Consider the following 22,371-nt stretch of genomic DNA (forward strand, 5'->3'; position numbering starts at 1 on the left):
TCCTTAGCCTTCAAATTCGTGTTCAAATCATGGGATAGGACCAACATCATGTGTTTACGGACCTAGAACAGTCTTGGGCCGCAAACACAAATCAAAGGGGTTTTTGAGCCTTAAAACCCTTCCAAATCACTTATGGAGCTTGGAAATGACTTAAGGACTTATTGGAATGGACTAGAAACACCATAAACTCATCATTTAGGGGGTAAATAAGAGTTTACGGCCCAAGAACATGCTTGGACCGTAAACACCCTTTCATGGGCAGTAAACTCCTTTTTAGGTGTTAAGATGCCCCTTAAACACCTCCTAAGCCTTGGAATAAAGTCTAGAAGCAACCACAAATGAGTTAGGAGCCTTAAACTTGATAAAAACTACCCCCTTAGGAGTTCACGGCCGTAAACCCCCCAAGGATGGGTTCCTGGGCCGTAAACTCCTATAACTTAGTCAAATGATGCCCTAATTTCCCCCCATGACTTTTATATTGAGCTAGAAACACTTGGGATTGACCTAGGACCACCAAAACACACTTTGAATGGGCACATAATAGTGTATGGCCGTAAACTCCTAGTTTACTGCCGTAAAATCCTCAAATGGTCCATGTGTTGATTTAATCCCTTTCCAATGCCCTAGAATCAAACCTAGCATCACCCCTCAAATGTTATAAGGCCAATTCGCACCCAAGAACACCACCCATGAGTTTACGGCCATAAACTCATGGGGATATGGTCATTAGGGCCATAAACTCCCCTAGGAGTTTACTCTTGAAGGGCAAACTCCATATTCAAGCCATACACATCCATAGATGCCACCCGGGTCACTCCAAACACTTGTAATGAAGTGTTTTCGCGACTAGAAGTGTATATACTCAACTAATTAGTAGTACAAAGCCTAATTAGATAAAAATGTGTATATTTTCATATTACATAGGAACCTCGCACGCGTTCAAGCCCCGAACTGACGTTTAGCATTCAAACCGACACATTCTGCAACTGGTGAGTTCATACCCCTACTCTTTTTCCGTGTTTTTCAAGTGTTTTCAGGGGGAATACAAGCAAAAGTACAAGGAAATCTTGTACCCAAACACATTATTTCAGTTCAAATGTTTATATTCTATATGCTCTTAATATCGAAAATCGTATTAACCAATAGTTCGAATTGCAGAGTTAGCCTTCAGACTAATAGTAGATTTCTTTATAAAATGTTATAATCTATATTTCATTTTATAATCTTACGAAAGATTCATACTAATCATAAATTAGGATTTATACTAATAAGATACGCCCTTGAAAGTAACAAAACGACGAAAGCAACAGAACTACGAAAGTAACAGAACGACTACGAAAGTACGCCTTTGGATGACACCAAGACTTCGGAAATACAACTAGTGTACGCCTTGAGTGTCACCAGAGTTTCGGAAATAATTCGAAAGTATGCCTTTGGATATCGACAGAGTTTCGAAAACATACGCCTTTGGATGTCGACAGAGCTTTGGAAATACGACTAAAGTACGCCTTTGGAAGTCACCAGAACATCGAATATACAACTAATATACGTCTCTGAGTGTCTCCAAACATTTGAAAATACAGATAAGTAAAGTAGATATTCGACATTCGAGTGTAGGATAACCAGGATATCAGAATACCTAGCTAATACGATAAGTATGATAGATATTGGTACATAGCATTCCGAACCAAGAACTAACCATGACTTTTAGGAAAATAAGGGTTTTTCCTGGGATAATGAATTGTTCCTAACCAAATTGTAGAATAAACGAATAACTAAAGTTACTAATAAGAAAATATGGGGTTTTCTTGGATAACAACTTTTTCAGAAAAATCAAAGGAAACTGTTCTTTTACAAAAATAAACTGCTTATGAACTCACCAGCTTTATGCTGATTTTCAAACTGCTTGTATTCTCAGGTCCACATTAGACATGTACACGACAATCTTTTGGAGAAGACGGAGCGTATAGAAGACTCGTCTTAACTTTGTTCATATGATATATATATATATATATATATATATATATATATATATGTATAACTCTTGTAACACTTTGTTTTCAGACAATGTAAATATTTCTATGTAATGTAATGGTTGTGTTTACTACACTTACTATGTACATTGGTTGCGATACTACATGATTTCCTCCGCCCCGGAACGTTTCCGCCATCGGTTTCGGGGTGTGACACAAAGTCCGACTCGTAGCTAAAATCCTCTTGTAAGTAAGTTATGCTTACTCTATTTTAATATAGCTTATATTTAAAATTAGTATTGTTATTATGAACTTATAATAAATATTTGAACTATTATTATGACTTATATAAGTGTCGTTATAATATCTTTTTAACTACTCGCGGTACGGGGAATCTGGTTTAAACGGAAGCATAGGGTTGTTGGATTTCAGAAGTGTTATATGCCAAAATGGTCCCGCCCTCTGGTGTTTTATGTCTGCCCCTGTCTGTACATAGTGGTTGGAAAGTATTGTTTAAACGCTTATATAATAATAATAAGACTAATAATTAGTCACGGTAAATATTAGACTAAAATCTAGTGGTAATAATACGAGATTTTGTCGAAGGAAATTATTTTAAAGTAAACGAAGCGTTGTCCGAGTACCGAGTCACCGCCTTCTCAGGTGAGTGCATAGTTACTTTCATCTTACACATAGATATGAAGTATTTTATATAAATTATGTGCTATGTATGCATATTATCTGAATATTTGTTGTCCATGCTTGATGAACGATTTTATACATATTTTAAATGATTTAAACTGTATATGTATTTTATATCTACGATAATTTTTGGGTAAAACATGGGTAGATGTCATAGATGGAATATGAGTTGGATGATGAGTTGAGAGGTGTTATAGACCACGAGGTGAGGCTGAGAGGTGGACGATGTGAGAAGCCTTTTCCCAAACGATGGCCCCGTCATTCAGCAGAGTATGGATGACAACCACAGACTATTCTAGACAGTCCAGTGGAACACTAGCAGGCTCGCAACCTGTAGGTGTTGTGAACGATGTGTTCACCCGGTGTACTCTAAACCTCGGCGACCATGCAGACTTGGTGCCTAAACCTTGGCGATCATGCATACATGATGCCTAAACCCTGGCGACTATGTCGACTTAGTGCCCGTTGTGTAAACCTTGGCAATCATGCAGACTTGATGCCTAACCCCTAGCGACTATGCAGACTTAGTGCCTGTTGTGTAAACCGTGGCAACGATGGACTTCGTGACGATTCCTTAGGATGATCCTTAGGAATGAATGAACGAGGAATAACTGATTCTTAGGGTAGATCCTTAAGACTAAAGAAGATAACAGGGATGGGTAATTGGGTTGATTGTTTGATTGTTTAAACATAATAATTATATTATTGTGGGTTGAAAACCCTATGTACTCATCAGGTTTCCCAACCTGACGCACTCAGTTTATTTATATCACAGGTGTCGATATGAAGTGACGTTACACTGAGATATTAAGGAGATATAGATCACTAGTGTAAATGAATGTAAGTTATGTTTATGCTTATGTTTCTGTATTGACGATGACATCCCAAATGTTTTAAAATGAATAAAATACGTTTCTTTGGAAATGCTTTGATAACGTATTTATCGTGTTTTTCTGTGAATAAATTCCGCAACATTTTTATTAAAAGAGGTACTTTGATTTTTATAACGCATAAAAAAAATGAGTCTTTTCTGGCTGAGAAAATGAGGATGTCACACTGCCTAGCACCTACTCGGCGAGTCGGCTCTCTAAGTCGTCGATTCCATTCATTAATCCCACGTGGACAACTCGACTCTACTCGACAAGTTAGACTCACAACTCGCCGAGTCTCTCCATAAATCTCAAGATTAAACACACAATAATATACCTGAAAGTCCGGAGGTTACAATTCTCCCCCACTTGAATTAGATGTCGCCCTCGAAATCGCTCTTCAACAACACATAAATCGAACCCAAAACTAAAAAGCACAACCGAAAGGATCTCATACCATACAACTATCTCCCTCCATGGACACCTATATCCAAACAGAAACTCTCACCTAGAAAAAGGACATGCCCTTCTGACGCTACGATACCTCTCCTGAATCTCCAGAATCTGGAAACTCTAGTGGCCCGTCTCTCTGCCAGACCGCCTTCTCAAGATATCGCCATGTTATTCGCTCCTCGAATAACAGACCCTGACAACTCACCACCCCTCTGATTCTCTTGTTGCAACTGATAAAACAAGTCAATGCCCAAAAATTAACTATCGATCACTCATACCAGACATGTTAAACAATTCAGATCATACTCCAAAGAATGAAAGGATCACATCACTCTAGGGACTCATCCACTGTACTGCAATCAAAGCCTATCTGAACAATGAACTCTCAACACCCTGTCCTCAGACACAAGACAATGATCATGTTTGTTCAGAAGTACCCTCTAACATCTAACAATCATAAACCCCAACTCCCTTCTCAAATATCCCTTTCAACACTAAGCACCAGGTCATCTCCCGACCTAGCAGTTGAACCTTCAATGGTTACCCATTGCATACCTCAACATGTCTCACTAACTTCCTTCTCACACAAACTATCTCGTCTCAGTGTGACACACAAGTCACGAAGTCCGCTTTACTCCGAGCGAATACTACAATCCCAACTGAAGACCATCTCACCCCGACCTCTGTCGTCCACTACTCATTGGTTCTATGCGTCTCGCGATACCTCCCGTACCAACGACCTGACCCACTCAGTCCTAAGTCATCAGATGACAAACAATGCCCCTCAAAATGGAACCCCTTCTTTGGATCCGGAATCTCATTTCCCCTACTCAATACATCACTAGAGCCAAACTCTAACTCGAGAGTCTAGTCTGACTCAGAATTGGAACCATTCGTCCCAATGAAGCACTCAAAGAATAAGGCTACCCAAGCCTGAAAACTCTTCTGCGTCATGCTCTGACTAGCGAATAATATGGCTCCCCGTAGTATCATCGCATTCCCTCTCATTATCCCGCGAAACCTAGGGCTCCCCGCATGCCTATGACACTTTCTCACTGACTCGTGAATACTACAGCTCCCCGTAGTATCATAACACTCTCCCGATGTCTAGTGAGTATTACGGCTCTCCGCAGTATCACAACACTCTCTCGCTGACTGGTGAATACCACGGCTCCCCGTAGTATCACAACACCCTCTCGTTGACTAGTGAATACTACGGCTCCCCGCAGTATCACAACACTCTCTTGCTGACTAGTGAATACTACGACTCCCCGCAACATCACAACATTCTCTTGCTGACTAGTGAGTACTACGGCTCCCTGCAGTATCACAACACTTTCTTGCTGACTAGTGAATACTACGGCTCCCCGCAACATCACAACACTCTCTGGCTGACTAGTGAGTACTACGGCTCCTCGTAATATCACAACACTCTCTCTTATCACCCCACAATCTCATCCTCGTGTCATCACCTTACTAAGTCCACTACTCACGCTTCGCAACCCAATATAGATAGGTACACACACCCATCCTGGCTAAGTATCACTACTTCTGACGACCACCGCCATGACAAAACCTCTTTTTCTCGCTACGAGTCACATTCTCAGATAATCTCGTTTGATGTCAATTAGCTAAAGGGCACCCACCGGAACCATAGACACTTGATACACCACTCGTCATTTCATAACTCAAGTCTCGAAATACTCTGAAATTTAGGACATCATACTTGGATACCTCGACATACCATCACAGAATCTCATGATGTCTTATCTCAACCACTGATCTCATACTCATGGCATCATACTCAGATACCACAATGCATTCTCTCAGAATCTCACAACTGATCTTCCTCTCGCACAACTCAAAATTCAAAAATTTCAACCCTCAATTTGAAACACAGAGAAATTGTCGATGACTCAGAACACGTTGTCGACGATCCGAAACTCCCTCATCTGTTGCCCAAACCTCTGCAAGAATATTCATACCGACTCTGAAGTTGGTTGCCCAACAACTTTTGCCCTTCCCAAAGTGAACATAACAACCCATACACTGAACTGGAAATTCTCAACCGTCGAGACTATTCTTACGAGCCAACCACCTTGAATTCGACCATTACAACCTCGAAGAGTTTCTCACCACCCTAAGGTGCCTGCCCAATGGCTACTCGCCGTGGAAACACTCCTCCTTCTCTGAGCACGTACAACACACATTATCTCGCCCTGTACCTCGCCTTGATCACCAATAATCATGACCTCATGAATCCGTACCGTAGGTCTCCATATCCATTTCTCTAACCGCACTTGAACAATTATCTGATTCTCTCAATAAATAATAATCTAGTTCTTCCCCACTCAGGGTTCGAACCATCACCATTTGGTATACCACAGTCTATTCCACAGACTGGCTCGCCAGACGCACCAATTCCGCCACATGGAATATACCACACCGCGCTCGATGATCTTTCGGATAATAACCACATGACTCCAATTATCCTAAAATCCATAAATCTCATAATCCTCCTCACGTGACTACCTCTAGTCATCTCGAAATCTCATACCGACACATCGCCGGATATCCCAACCGTCCCGAATTAGTCTCGTCTCTCAATCTAGAAATAATGCACTATCACACATCTCGTCTCTGATCCTTCCTCCAACGTCCCATTGTGTGGATAGAAATAGGAGACTCCGTTCTCACAAACGATACACAACATATGCAACGTGGTCCACTTCCCCGGTATACTCCTCGTAATCACCTGGGACTGCTGCTAAAAAGTATGCCTCACCTAGGTTGGTACTTCCTTGTTCTTTTTCATCTCAGTCCCCACTAATAACTCTCTCATGGAATGGAAATACTTTACAGTAGACATGCTGCTCAAATACTCTGGTGAAAAGGACACGACCATATGCTACCCCACAAGGTTTACTTCCAAATCTGAAATCGGAAGCTCATTATCTCCTTCGCTTCTAATCGAAAACGGAAAAAGCACAACTCTTATCACAGAAAGTGACACTCAACTATCGGCCGATTGCTCAACTCAGGCCGAAATTCTCCAAAAAGTCTCATCTCTACTCATCCTTGTGTCTGGCGACTCCAACTGGCATCTCACCAATAAATTTCTCGGAAACTAACTCGATTCCTTCTCCCGATTTTCTCCATTACAACTCGCTTAACATGGCCCTCTAGCCCCACACTCTATCACATCTGATCTCAGCCTGATCACTCAGAACGGAATAACTAGCAAACCAGAAACACTAACCGCCACAAATCATGGTACTCGAACCATGTGGTCACCTCTCAATCTGCTATGAATCATGGTACTCGAACCATGACATCACCCCTCGATCTTCTACAAATCATGGTACTCAAACCATGACATCACCTCTCGATCTACTACTTAGAACCTATGGAATTCTCCCTGCTTCGAGCATGGGTCCTTTGCTTTCGGTAGTACGGGCGCATACTACCTGCCACATCTACCCATATTTTCCACACGGATCGTCCCAATTTTTTTAAGTAGTTGCTCAACCTTCTCTATTACCAATCCCATCACACATGTTCGCTCTCTAGAGAGATACTCTCCTCTATCAACATACTCATCTGCCTAAGTTCTCTCCCTAGGCTCTTCCTAGGTTCTCACACATCTCTACCGTCAGCTGCTGTAGAACTCCACATGATGCTAGCCATCTACCTCCTGAATATCGTCATATTCACTTAGTAGCTGTCTCCCATCATCAAGGGTTCCACAAAGCACGAAGCAAGCAGCATTCGGGCATCGAATAATCTCCACTAACATATAAGTCACTCTGGCGTATAATTCCTCATGCTTTATTCACAACTCAAAAGACATCGTCGACTCAGGCAATCCTACTTATCGAGGTATCTAACTACTCTACTTAATAGAATCCTCAAATGCTCATCTAGGCATCTCTCCTAAATTACATCTCGACTCAAAACTCTCTCTCTCTAGGTGATTCCTGCTAGATACTCTAACTCAGCACATACTCAAAAGCACATCACAGATAGCAATGTAACGCCCGGGTTTTCAGGGCTAAGCATTTTTGTCAATGTAATAGTCTAGGTCAACTATTGTAACTCTTTTTGAAGTAATAAATATAAAATATTTGAGTATTATGTGAATTATGTGTGTTTATGTGTTTATTATTTAATTATAAATGTATAATTAATAAATAATAAAAATGAGCGTCAAAATTAAAGTGTGAGATAATCCTGATATCTCTACATAAAGTTGTAGAATACGTCTCAAGGTTTCCGTACATATAAAGAATGCCGAAATCCGAGCTATAACGAAGAAGTTATGGCCCGCCGAAGTTTTACGGCAAAACCGGCACGACACCGGGAGACGTAAATAGTGAATTTACGATAGAAGACTTTTTAGCCTTATCAATCTAAACAAAAGTCGTAGAATATGTTAAACTAAGAACATCGATAAAAAGAACGCCCAAATCTGACTTCGTATGAAGAAGTTATGATTTTTCTAAGATTCGGCTTAGCAGTGCACGGCCTGAAACTCGAATTTTAGTTCGAGCGGTTTTTGGCTTACGCAACGTAAATGAGAGTTGAAGATCTCATTAATAGGAAATCAACGGTAAAAAGACAGACAAAAACAGAGTCCGTATGTAGAAGTTATTAATTTTACGCAGACGTTTAACAGTATAATCTCCTTGTACTGTTAAATTTAAGATCGATCGAGAATTGGCTGACGGTGTCAAAATGAAAGTTGTAGATCTTATTATTACCTACGCGTGGATATAAAGAACGTCAAAAACGGAGGTCGTATGTGAAAGTTACGGATTTTAGAAGTCGGAAGTGTGCTGTGCGAAAATGGGTGATGTGGCACAATCTTGGCCATTGCTTTCTCCCCAAGGCTTGCCACCACATGGTGACATGTGGCACCAAGTTCAGCCACATTTCACCCTATAAATACCACCTCTCCCACCCTCATTTTCTTCACACCTTTCTCATTCTTTCTTCTCTTTACTCTCTCTCTCTCTCTAGAACCTCTCTCTAGCCCCGAAATCCCCCGAAAAGCCTAGGGAACCTCCCTAGCACGAGGCGGAAGCCCCGGAGTGCTCGAAGGCTCCGAGAAGAAGAGCTTTTCGGCTCGGGAACGCTGCTCCAAGCAAAGCCCGGTTTTCTATAAAACCCGCTGTAAGTGAGCTACGCCTACGCTATTTTTAATATAGTTTTTATTTAATTATAGTAACGTTATTAGGAACTTATAATAAATACTTGGGCTATTATTATGGGCTATATAAGTATTTTTTTTGACGCTTATATAATAATAATAATAATAGCTAGACTATTAATTAGTCTCGACGAATAATAAACTAAACTCTAGTGGTAATAATACTAGGTTTCGTCGAAGAAAATTCTTTTTAAGAAGCGAAGCGCTGTCTGAGTTCGGAATCACCACCTTTTCAGGTGAGTGCATATTTACTTTCAACTTACACATAGATATGAAGTATTTAATATAAATTACGTGCTATTTGTGCATATTATCTGAATACTTGCTATCTATGCTGGATGAACGTTTTATACATGTTTTCAAAGATTTAAACTGTATATGTATTTTATATCTACAAAATGTGTTGGGTAAAACATGGGTAGATGTAATAGTTGCTGTGTGACAAAATAAAATAATGAGAGGCCTCGTTATAGATGTTATTGATGATCCAGTCATCTAGCGGAGTATAGATGACGACCACGGACTATTCTAGACAGTCCAGTGGAACACTAGCAGGCTCGCAACCTGTAGGTGTTTATTTGAACTGTGTGTTTATTTGAACTGTGTGCTCACCAGATGTACTCCATCCCCCACATGGTTGCCTATTAGGACATTTATTGCTGAGGAATCCCCTTAGTAGTAGTGTCCGTCCCGATGATGATCCTTAGGCTAGGTCCCTTATGATAGGTGTTTAGGGACGTAAAGTGAGGATAACGGGAACGGGTAATCGGGTTATTGTTGATTGATGAAATTAATAAACTATTTATTGTGGGTTGAAAACCTTGTGTGCTCACCAGGCTCCCAAGCCTGACCCACTCAGTTTTATGTATTACAGGTAGTGGCGCTTGAGCATATATACGATGTTTGGACGAGGGATTACGGATATAGGCCTGTAGATATGAAATAATGTAGTAAGGCTTGTATTGTACTGTTTATGCTTTTGATCTGTACGAACATGACATCCCGAGTCTTTTAATGAAATACATTTCTATGGAAATGCTTTTGATAAATCTTTATCATATTATTGTTTTGGGACAAATTCCGCAACACTTTTATTTAAAATGTTACTCTGATTTTTAAACAAAGCATAAACAAACCGGTCTTTTCTGGCCGTGATTTTGGGGATGTCACAGTTGGTATCAGAGCATTAGTTTAAGCGAACTAGGAATTTGTAGGATTTCTAGACTTAAACTTAGAATGCTAAGTGATGATTGTGAGGTGTGAGCACTAGCCTATTTTAGGAATTGTGCGTAAAATGCTTTTATGTGCTAAATGCTTTGTGCATAATATGCTGTTAATTGTTCGGATCTATGGTCTGTTGCCGACCGGATCTGGAAACTTTATGTGCTTAGGATTCTAAACGTACGACTACGCTATTAGAACTAGCATGTAAATGTTTCGGAGTGATAAGGACGATTTAAAACGTCTCTCCTAAATAAAGATCTAAATTCACCTTATTCGGTGTATAGATCAAGATGGCAAGGACCCGTAGCGGAAACGTAAACGCAAATGGGAACAGACACCAACCCCCCGTGATCGAGCAAATACCAGTTGTGGAAGCCGCTGCCGGACCAATAACGATGGCCGGAGTGCAAGCGATGATCCAGGCTATGTTGGATCGTCAAATGGAGGAAACTAGACGTTTGCTCCAGCAAAATCGAGAGGAAGGCACTATTCAAATCGAACAGCCCGAGTTGAACGAAGGGCAGACTGAGGAAGGAGACTACAGTGGAACTGTTGGTCAAGTCAACCAACCAATAGTTCAAGAAAATAACCAAGATGACGGATTCGAGAGAAATGGATGCAAGTACAAGGATTTTCAGACTTGCAAGCCATCGACTTTCACGGGAAAGGAAGATCCAATCGGAGTCATGGATTGGATCTCGGAGATGGAGTTAGCTTTCATGACATGCGGTTGCAGAGGAAAGCTACAGACCACATTTGCAGTACGTCAGTTTCGAGGAGGCGCTGTACGTTGGTGGAATACCTTGGGGAAGACTTTAAGCCCCAACAAGCCCCTGCAACTGACATGGGCAGAATTTCTGGTGCAATTCAAACGAAAATACTGCTCGGCTCAAAACCTGTTAGAGTTAGAGAACCAGTTTCTAACCTTGAAGAAGGGAAGCATGTCAATCGATGAATACACGAACAACTTCACAGAAAAGATGGAGTTTGCCTTGCGTCTTGTTCCGGATGAGCTGACGAAAATTGATAAGTACGCAAAGGGACTTCCATGGGAGTACGCGGTGCCAGTACGTCAGGCACCTACTTTGGAGGCAGCTATCTGGGCTGCCAATTCTGTGGAGGACATGATTAAGGGAAGAGCTGCCAGCAAAATCGAGGTTGGCGAGAAGAGGAAATTTGAAGGGTCTGCTAAACCCAACAAAAAGAAGAGCAAGTTCGGTTCAAAAAAATTCGGGGGAGGAAACGAATTTAAATGGTGCGAGAAGTGCAAGAAGAAGCACTCGGGAAAATGTGGCGATGAAGTAACCTGCTACAAGTGTGGGAAAACAGGGCACTATGCCAATGAGTGCACCACCAACAAGAAGGTGTGCTACGAGTGTCGTGAACAAGGGCATATTGCTAAGGATTGCCCAAGGAAGAAAGATGCGGGAAGGCCCAACATACCACCAAAGCCAAAGGCGAGAGCCTTTCAGATGACGCTCGAGGCTGCGAAGGAGGCAGCAGACGTCGCTTCAGGTACCTTTCTTGTAAATGGTTTGCCTGCAAATATACTATTTGATTCCGGAGCCAATTACTCCTTTGTGTCGCATAAATTTGGTGGAAGATTAGCATTGCCTGTAGAAAAACTAGATAATGCTCTGATTGTAGAAGTTGCCAGTGGCAAACTCGTACCTGTTAGTAATCGTATTAGGAACATCGTCATTGACCTAAACGGAAACGAATTCCATGAGGAACTATTACCCATAGAGTTAAACGGTTTCGACATCGTTTTGGGTATGGATTGGCTTAGCGCCAACGATGTCGAGATATTATGCCAAAAAAAGATAGTTAGGATAAACCCACCCGGAAAGGAATCATTTATGGTGTACGGGGACAAACGCAGAGTAACTTCTGGAATCATCTCCCTGATGAAAGCCAGGAAATGTTTGTCCAAAGGATGTGCATCATACTTGGCATTCGTAATCGATGCTAAGAAAGAAAAGAAAGAGGTGCAGAATATACCGGTTGTGTGCGATTATCCGGAAGTCTTTCCCGAAGATCTTCCCGGATTACCACCTGATAGACAAGTGGAGTTTCGTATAGACTTGTTACCAGGAACAACACCGATAGCAAAGCCACCTTACCGATTAGCACCGACGGAGATGAAGGAGCTCATGACACAACTTCAGGAGTTGTTGGACAGCGGATTCATTCGACCTAGTTCATCACCCTGGGGAGCTCCGGTGTTATTCGTGAAGAAGAAGGACGGAAGCATGAGGATGTGCATAGACTACCGAGAGCTGAATAAGGCAACGGTGAAGAACAAGTATCCATTGCCGAGGATTGATGACCTATTCGATCAGCTGCAAGGTTCGAGCTACTTCTCAAAGATCGATCTTAGGTCAGGATATCATCAGCTGAAGGTGAGAGAGCAAGATATTGAGAAGACTGCATTCAGAACAAGATATGGACACTACGAGTTCTTGGTTATGTCATTCGGACTAACCAATGCTCCCGCAGCATTCATGGATTTGATGAATAGGGTCTGTAAACCATTCCTCGATAAATCTGTGATAGTGTTCATCGACGACATTCTTATTTACTCGAAAAGCCAGGAGGAGCATGGCAAGCATCTACGAGAAGTGTTGGAGGTGTTAAAGAAGGAGAAGCTTTTTGCGAAGTTCTCCAAATGCGACTTCTGGATACGGGAAGTCCAATTCTTGGGTCATATTGTTAACCAAGAGGGAATAATGGTTGACCCCGCCAAGATCGAGGCTGTAATGAAGTGGGAACGTCCGAAGAGTCCCACGGAGGTTCGAAGCTTTCTAGGATTAGCCGGATATTACCGACGATTTATCCAAGGCTTTTCTTCGATAGCTGCTCCATTAACAGCTTTGACCCATAAAGGAGCTACGTATACATGGAGTGAGAAACACGATGAGGCATTCGAGAAGCTAAAGAAGAAGTTATGTGAAGCACCGATACTTTCTCTACCCGATGGAGTTGAAGATTTCGCGGTTTATAGTGATGCATCTGGAGTCGGGTTGGGTTGTGTTCTGACCCAAAGAGAAAAGGTGATAGCATACGCATCTCGACAATTGAAAGAGCACGAAAAGAACTACCCCACTCATGATCTGGAGTTGGCAGCGGTAGTATTTGCCTTAAAGATATGGAGGCATTACCTCTATGGCACGAAGTGTAAGCTCTTCACTGATCATAAGAGTCTCCAGTATCTCTTTAATCAGAAGGAGTTGAACATGAGGCAACGACGCTGGCTAGAGCTTCTCAAGGACTACGACTGTGAGATACTTTACCACCCAGGTAAAGCAAATATTGTTGCTGATGCTCTCAGTCGGAAAGTCAATCTTGAAAGAAAAAGGCCAAGAGCGTTAAGAATTGAAGTCGTCTCGACGATTGTGGAAAGTATCAGGAAAGCTCAAGAAGAAGCCTTAGAAAAGAATGACCGAAAGGAAGAACGTTTGGGAAAAACGTTAGTGTTCGGTACAAACAGTCGAGGACTGAAGGTATTCCAAGATCGAATCTGGGTACCTAAGATGGGAGGAATAAGAGATCTTCTAATGGAAGAAGCACACAAGACCATGTACTCGATTCATCCCGGTAGCACTAAAATGTATAGGGACCTAAAACCCTACTACTGGTGGCCGACGATGAAGCTCGATGTTGCGAAGTATGTGGCCGAGTGCGTAACATGCGCGAGGGTTAAGGCACAACATCAGAAACCGTATGGGAGTTTAGAACCTTTACCTGTACCCATGGGTAAATGGGAAGACATCACCATGGATTTTGTGACTAAACTGCCCAGAACGAAGAACGGACACGACATGATTTGGGTAGTCGTGGATCGTTTCACCAAGAGTGCACACTTCATAGCCGCCAACGAGAAGTGGTCTATGGATAAGCTCGCAAACGCTTACGTGAAGGAAATTGTAAGACTTCACGGTGTCCCTCTTACGATTGTGTCAGATCGTGATAGTCGTTTCACGTCAAGGTTTTGGAGGAGTCTACAAGAGGAGTTGGGTACAAAGTTGTGTTTGAGTACTGCTTACCATCCGCAAACTGATGGTCAGAGCGAAAGAACAATTCAGACGCTGGAAGATATGTTGAGAGCATGTACCCTCGAATTCCAAGGGAATTGGGACGAGCACTTACCTCTGGTAGAATTTTCCTACAACAATAGTTTTCACTCGAGCATCAAGATGGCACCTTATCAGGCCTTGTATGGACAGAAGTGTCGTACGCCGTCTTGTTGGCTTGAAGCCGGAGAGAAGCAGTTTATGGGCCCCGAGATAGTCCATGAGACTGCTGAGAAATTGAAGGTGATTAGGGAAAGAATGTTAGCAGCTCAGGATCGTCAGAAGAGCTATGCTGACAAGAAAAGACGACCGATAACCTTCGAAGTTGGGGATTCCGTTTTACTTAAAGTCTCACCGTGGAAGGGACTTATACGATTTGGGAAACGAGGAAAGTTGAGTCCCAGGTTTATTGGACCGTTCAAAGTTCTTCAGAAGATTGGGAACCAAGCTTACAAGCTGGAATTGCCCGAAGAACTCAATGGTATTCATAACACCTTCCATGTGTGTTATTTGAGGAAATTCATGGGAGATGTTCCCGACATAATTCCAATCTCGGAATTAAGGATGGATGAGAATAAAAGGCTGATCGAAGAGCCTGAGGCAATTATTGACCGTAAGACTAAGAAGCTACGACGCAAGATGGTCAACTTGGTGCTAGTCCGATGGAAACATTCGAATGGGCCGAATCTCACTTGGGAAACAGAGGATGACATGATGAGTCGCTATCCACATCTGTTTGCTGATGCATGATTCCGGGACGGAATCATCCTAAGGGGGAGAGAATTGTAACGCCCGGGTTTTCAGGGCTAAGCATTTTTGTCAATGTAATAGTCTAGGTCAACTATTGTAACTCTTTTTGAAGTAATAAATATAAAATATTTGAGTATTATGTGAATTATGTGTGTTTATGTGTTTATTATTTAATTATAAATGTATAATTAATAAAGAATAAAAATGAGCGTCAAAATTAAAGTGTGAGATAATCCTGATATCTCTACATAAAGTTGTAGAATACGTCTCAAGGTTTCCGTACATATAAAGAATGCCGAAATCCGAGCTATAACGAAGAAGTTATGGCCCGCCGAAGTTTTACGGCAAAACCGGCACGACACCGGGAGACGTAAATAGTGAATTTACGATAGAAGACTTTTTAGCCTTATCAATCTAAACAAAAGTCGTAGAATATGTTAAACTAAGAACATCGATAAAAAGAACGCCCAAATCTGACTTCGTATGAAGAAGTTATGATTTTTCTAAGATTCGGCTTAGCAGTGCACGGCCTGAAACTCGAATTTTAGTTCGAGCGGTTTTTGGCTTACGCAACGTAAATGAGAGTTGAAGATCTCATTAATAGGAAATCAACGGTAAAAAGACAGACAAAAACAGAGTCCGTATGTAGAAGTTATTAATTTTACGCAGACGTTTAACAGTATAATCTCCTTGTACTGTTAAATTTAAGATCGATCGAGAATTGGCTGACGGTGTCAAAATGAAAGTTGTAGATCTTATTATTACCTACGCGTGGATATAAAGAACGTCAAAAACGGAGGTCGTATGTGAAAGTTACGGATTTTAGAAGTCGGAAGTGTGCTGTGCGAAAATGGGTGATGTGGCACAATCTTGGCCATTGCTTTCTCCCCAAGGCTTGCCACCACATGGTGACATGTGGCACCAAGTTCAGCCACATTTCACCCTATAAATACCACCTCTCCCACCCTCATTTTCTTCACACCTTTCTCATTCTTTCTTCTCTTTACTCTCTCTCTCTCTCTAGAACCTCTCTCTAGCCCCGAAATCCCCCGAAAAGCCTAGGGAACCTCCCTAGCACGAGGCGGAAGCCCCGGAGTGCTCGAAGGCTCCGAGAAGAAGAGCTTTTCGGCTCGGGAACGCTGCTCCAAGCAAAGCCCGGTTTTCTATAAAACCCGCTGTAAGTGAGCTACGCCTACGCTATTTTTAATATAGTTTTTATTTAATTATAGTAACGTTATTAGGAACTTATAATAAATACTTGGGCTATTATTATGGGCTATATAAGTATTTTTTTTGACGCTTATATAATAATAATAATAATAGCTAGACTATTAATTAGTCTCGACGAATAATAAACTAAACTCTAGTGGTAATAATACTAGGTTTCGTCGAAGAAAATTCTTTTTAAGAAGCGAAGCGCTGTCTGAGTTCGGAATCACCACCTTTTCAGGTGAGTGCATATTTACTTTCAACTTACACATAGATATGAAGTATTTAATATAAATTACGTGCTATTTGTGCATATTATCTGAATACTTGCTATCTATGCTGGATGAACGTTTTATACATGTTTTCAAAGATTTAAACTGTATATGTATTTTATATCTACAAAATGTGTTGGGTAAAACATGGGTAGATGTAATAGTTGCTGTGTGACAAAATAAAATAATGAGAGGCCTCGTTATAGATGTTATTGATGATCCAGTCATCTAGCGGAGTATAGATGACGACCACGGACTATTCTAGACAGTCCAGTGGAACACTAGCAGGCTCGCAACCTGTAGGTGTTTATTTGAACTGTGTGTTTATTTGAACTGTGTGCTCACCAGATGTACTCCATCCCCCACATGGTTGCCTATTAGGACATTTATTGCTGAGGAATCCCCTTAGTAGTAGTGTCCGTCCCGATGATGATCCTTAGGCTAGGTCCCTTATGATAGGTGTTTAGGGACGTAAAGTGAGGATAACGGGAACGGGTAATCGGGTTATTGTTGATTGATGAAATTAATAAACTATTTATTGTGGGTTGAAAACCTTGTGTGCTCACCAGGCTCCCAAGCCTGACCCACTCAGTTTTATGTATTACAGGTAGTGGCGCTTGAGCATATATACGATGTTTGGACGAGGGATTACGGATATAGGCCTGTAGATATGAAATAATGTAGTAAGGCTTGTATTGTACTGTTTATGCTTTTGATCTGTACGAACATGACATCCCGAGTCTTTTAATGAAATACATTTCTATGGAAATGCTTTTGATAAATCTTTATCATATTATTGTTTTGGGACAAATTCCGCAACACTTTTATTTAAAATGTTACTCTGATTTTTAAACAAAGCATAAACAAACCGGTCTTTTCTGGCCGTGATTTTGGGGATGTCACAGTTGGTATCAGAGCATTAGTTTAAGCGAACTAGGAATTTGTAGGATTTCTAGACTTAAACTTAGAATGCTAAGTGATGATTGTGAGGTGTGAGCACTAGCCTATTTTAGGAATTGTGCGTAAAATGCTTTTATGTGCTAAATGCTTTGTGCATAATATGCTGTTAATTGTTCGGATCTATGGTCTGTTGCCGACCGGATCTGGAAACTTTATGTGCTTAGGATTCTAAACGTACGACTACGCTATTAGAACTAGCATGTAAATGTTTCGGAGTGATAAGGACGATTTAAAACGTCTCTCCTAAATAAAGATCTAAATTCACCTTATTCGGTGTATAGATCAAGATGGCAAGGACCCGTAGCGGAAACGTAAACGCAAATGGGAACAGACACCAACCCCCCGTGATCGAGCAAATACCAGTTGTGGAAGCCGCTGCCGGACCAATAACGATGGCCGGAGTGCAAGCGATGATCCAGGCTATGTTGGATCGTCAAATGGAGGAAACTAGACGTTTGCTCCAGCAAAATCGAGAGGAAGGCACTATTCAAATCGAACAGCCCGAGTTGAACGAAGGGCAGACTGAGGAAGGAGACTACAGTGGAACTGTTGGTCAAGTCAACCAACCAATAGTTCAAGAAAATAACCAAGATGACGGATTCGAGAGAAATGGATGCAAGTACAAGGATTTTCAGACTTGCAAGCCATCGACTTTCACGGGAAAGGAAGATCCAATCGGAGTCATGGATTGGATCTCGGAGATGGAGTTAGCTTTCATGACATGCGGTTGCAGAGGAAAGCTACAGACCACATTTGCAGTACGTCAGTTTCGAGGAGGCGCTGTACGTTGGTGGAATACCTTGGGGAAGACTTTAAGCCCCAACAAGCCCCTGCAACTGACATGGGCAGAATTTCTGGTGCAATTCAAACGAAAATACTGCTCGGCTCAAAACCTGTTAGAGTTAGAGAACCAGTTTCTAACCTTGAAGAAGGGAAGCATGTCAATCGATGAATACACGAACAACTTCACAGAAAAGATGGAGTTTGCCTTGCGTCTTGTTCCGGATGAGCTGACGAAAATTGATAAGTACGCAAAGGGACTTCCATGGGAGTACGCGGTGCCAGTACGTCAGGCACCTACTTTGGAGGCAGCTATCTGGGCTGCCAATTCTGTGGAGGACATGATTAAGGGAAGAGCTGCCAGCAAAATCGAGGTTGGCGAGAAGAGGAAATTTGAAGGGTCTGCTAAACCCAACAAAAAGAAGAGCAAGTTCGGTTCAAAAAAATTCGGGGGAGGAAACGAATTTAAATGGTGCGAGAAGTGCAAGAAGAAGCACTCGGGAAAATGTGGCGATGAAGTAACCTGCTACAAGTGTGGGAAAACAGGGCACTATGCCAATGAGTGCACCACCAACAAGAAGGTGTGCTACGAGTGTCGTGAACAAGGGCATATTGCTAAGGATTGCCCAAGGAAGAAAGATGCGGGAAGGCCCAACATACCACCAAAGCCAAAGGCGAGAGCCTTTCAGATGACGCTCGAGGCTGCGAAGGAGGCAGCAGATGTCGCTTCAGGTACCTTTCTTGTAAATGGTTTGCCTGCAAATATACTATTTGATTCCGGAGCCAATTACTCCTTTGTGTCGCATAAATTTGGTGGAAGATTAGCATTGCCTGTAGAAAAACTAGATAATGCTCTGATTGTAGAAGTTGCCAGTGGCAAACTCGTACCTGTTAGTAATCGTATTAGGAACATCGTCATTGACCTAAACGGAAACGAATTCCATGAGGAACTATTACCCATAGAGTTAAACGGTTTCGACATCGTTTTGGGTATGGATTGGCTTAGCGCCAACGATGTCGAGATATTATGCCAAAAGAAGATAGTTAGGATAAACCCACCCGGAAAGGAATCATTTATGGTGTACGGGGACAAACGCAGAGTAACTTCTGGAATCATCTCCCTGATGAAAGCCAGGAAATGTTTGTCCAAAGGATGTGCATCATACTTGGCATTCGTAATCGATGCTAAGAAAGAAAAGAAAGAGGTGCAGAATATACCGGTTGTGTGCGATTATCCGGAAGTCTTTCCCGAAGATCTTCCCGGATTACCACCTGATAGACAAGTGGAGTTTCGTATAGACTTGTTACCAGGAACAACACCGATAGCAAAGCCACCTTACCGATTAGCACCGACGGAGATGAAGGAGCTCATGACACAACTTCAGGAGTTGTTGGACAGCGGATTCATTCGACCTAGTTCATCACCCTGGGGAGCTCCGGTGTTATTCGTGAAGAAGAAGGACGGAAGCATGAGGATGTGCATAGACTACCGAGAGCTGAATAAGGCAACGGTGAAGAACAAGTATCCATTGCCGAGGATTGATGACCTATTCGATCAGCTGCAAGGTTCGAGCTACTTCTCAAAGATCGATCTTAGGTCAGGATATCATCAGCTGAAGGTGAGAGAGCAGGATATTGAGAATACTGCATTCAGAACAAGATATGGACACTACGAGTTCTTGGTTATGTCATTCGGACTAACCAATGCTCCCGCAGCATTCATGGATTTGATGAATAGGGTCTGTAAACCATTCCTCGATAAATCTGTGATAGTGTTCATCGACGACATTCTTATTTACTCGAAAAGCCAGGAGGAGCATGGCAAGCATCTACGAGAAGTGTTGGAGGTGTTAAAGAAGGAGAAAAGTCATATAACAATTTCTCGTTAGTGTGTACAATCATGCTAACGCCTTCCCGGGATCCTGATAAGAACCTGAAACGCATAACACGGTAAGAGCGAAGCTTAGTGAGTTCCCCAAAATACCACACACAACTCGTTAGCCACTCAAGGCTATAACTCAATAAGACCCTCCGGTCAATGTGTCTCGGTGGAGACCCTCTTGTCCCACAGCTCGGTTGGACCTTCTGGTCCTAACTCAGTAGCTCAGAATAATACAAAACACAAATCACAAAGACATAATGCAAGATATCACAGTACTCAAATAAACACATAAGACCCTCCAGTTACACACAACTCATATTATCACTCTAGGCATGTATAGTGAGAAGACTCACCTCGAAGCAAGCAAGCAGTTACCCCCATACTTGAATCTCGAACTAGCCACCGCCTAACACATAAGGTAAATATCTCTAATCAACATTCGAATTCTCAAATCTAAATAAACCAAAGGTTAATCTTTCTCTCTATACTCGGGAAGTGGGTAAAAGACCATTGTACCCTTCCATGGTCTCCATTACTCAGGTATGTCCAAACCCTAAAGTCAACAAAAGTCAAACTCAAGTCAACAATCCATGTTTGACCCGATGCGTCGAGTGCACTCATGTAACTCGTCGAGTCCCCCTTGCTTCCTCAGAAGTCTCATGAAAGCCCGACTCAACTCATCGAGTTGACCCCTAACTCGCCGAGTTATCGCATTATCAAGTTCATCGGGACAAACCCTAATCGACTCGTCGAGTCGTCTCATTGACTCGGCAAGTTCATGCACACTCAATCCTTATTCAGACTATTCTAAGCAGATCTACAACCCCACACTCCAGATCTATTCTCTTAAGGCTCGAATAGCACGTAAAGTTGCAAGCTTTACGTTCATGCATGGAATATAGGGCTCATAATGCCAAAACATGCTCCAACAAGGGCTAGATGCTCAAGTGGATACACTTTTTGACCCTTCCCAAGATTGAACTACGGGATCGATCTCTTATTTACCAAGATATGATAGCCACGAGCCACTTTCTTTCGATGTGATGTCATGATCACATTCTCAGTTTCGTACGAGATTCCCAGTTTAGCTTACGGGGTCAAAGTCTTCTTTGGACTTTTCCAATTCTATTTCTTTTTCATCAATCGGGGCGTGAGGGAGTATCGTTAGGTTGTGCCGAGTCAAATCTGCTCTGTTTTTTTTCCGTTGCAGAATAAAGATCCCTTCCCCCCGCTTTCAAAAATGATGAATATGAAGTCCGGGGGGCTGCAGGTACTATGGATCCTCTTACTCCCAATCGGGATGATTTCTAAACTCTACAACCGCTCCGGTTTGAGCAATAAGAGCCCGCCTTCCGGGTCCTATATTCTAGTTACTAGCTTCAAACGAACTACTAATAGAAGGAGTCAAAGTATCGGAGAGTGCTACTTACGAGTGAGTCACCCGCCTGGTTACCTGTCCTTATGAAGGAAGGTGCGCATGAAAGTCTTTACGGAAAAGCTCGAGTATCTGGACTCACAAGGCCACTCGTAGTCCAGATCTGAGGTTCCAACCTCAAACCATACACAAATCACTCCATGACACAAGATAAATGGAAGAAAGCCCTAAAAGTTCTCTAAAACAAGATCTCTTAAGGAAATGATCAAGCTAGCATCTTTTTACCTCCAATTGTAGCAAAACTCTGAGGAGTATCTGGATCCAAAAGCCTTCTCTTCATCCAAGCCAAGATGCTCTCCACATCCTCTCTTAAAGTTGCACAAGAACACCCAAATTAGCCACTTTCTCTCTCTCTCAATGGATGAAACTGATCTAGGGTTTTCCACAAGGCTATATGGAGATAAGGGAGGCGGAAATAAAGGCTTAAGGCCCATTAAATAGGACACAAACCCATAAAATTAGGGTTTCTCTGCCCAGCACCTACTCGGCGAGTCGGCTCTCTGACTCGTCGAGTCCATTCATTAATCCCACGTGGACAACTCGACTATACTCGACGAGTTGGACTCACAACTAGCCGAGT

The 22,371-nt window shown here is 42.1% G+C and overlaps 2 long non-coding RNA genes across 2 annotated transcripts; both read left to right on the forward strand.

Annotated features, from left to right (window-relative positions):
• Positions 1–9,016: 9,016 nt before the first annotated feature.
• On the forward strand, positions 9,017–10,255 carry LOC145090694 (uncharacterized). The gene is made up of 3 exons (XR_013701720.1): positions 9,017–9,169; positions 9,375–9,442; positions 10,081–10,255. It is a non-coding gene; the product is annotated as an uncharacterized LOC145090694 (long non-coding RNA).
• Positions 10,256–16,251: 5,996 nt separating this feature from the next.
• Positions 16,252–17,516, forward strand: LOC145090696 (uncharacterized). Its single transcript, XR_013701721.1, has 3 exons — positions 16,252–16,430; positions 16,636–16,703; positions 17,342–17,516. It is a non-coding gene; the product is annotated as an uncharacterized LOC145090696 (long non-coding RNA).
• The last annotated feature ends 4,855 nt before the right edge of the window (positions 17,517–22,371 follow it).

Source organism: Lactuca serriola, chromosome 2 (genome assembly GCF_051521515.1).
Source record: "Lactuca serriola cultivar US96UC23 chromosome 2, Lser_US96UC23_V15, whole genome shotgun sequence".
NCBI lineage: Eukaryota > Viridiplantae > Streptophyta > Magnoliopsida > Asterales > Asteraceae > Lactuca > Lactuca serriola.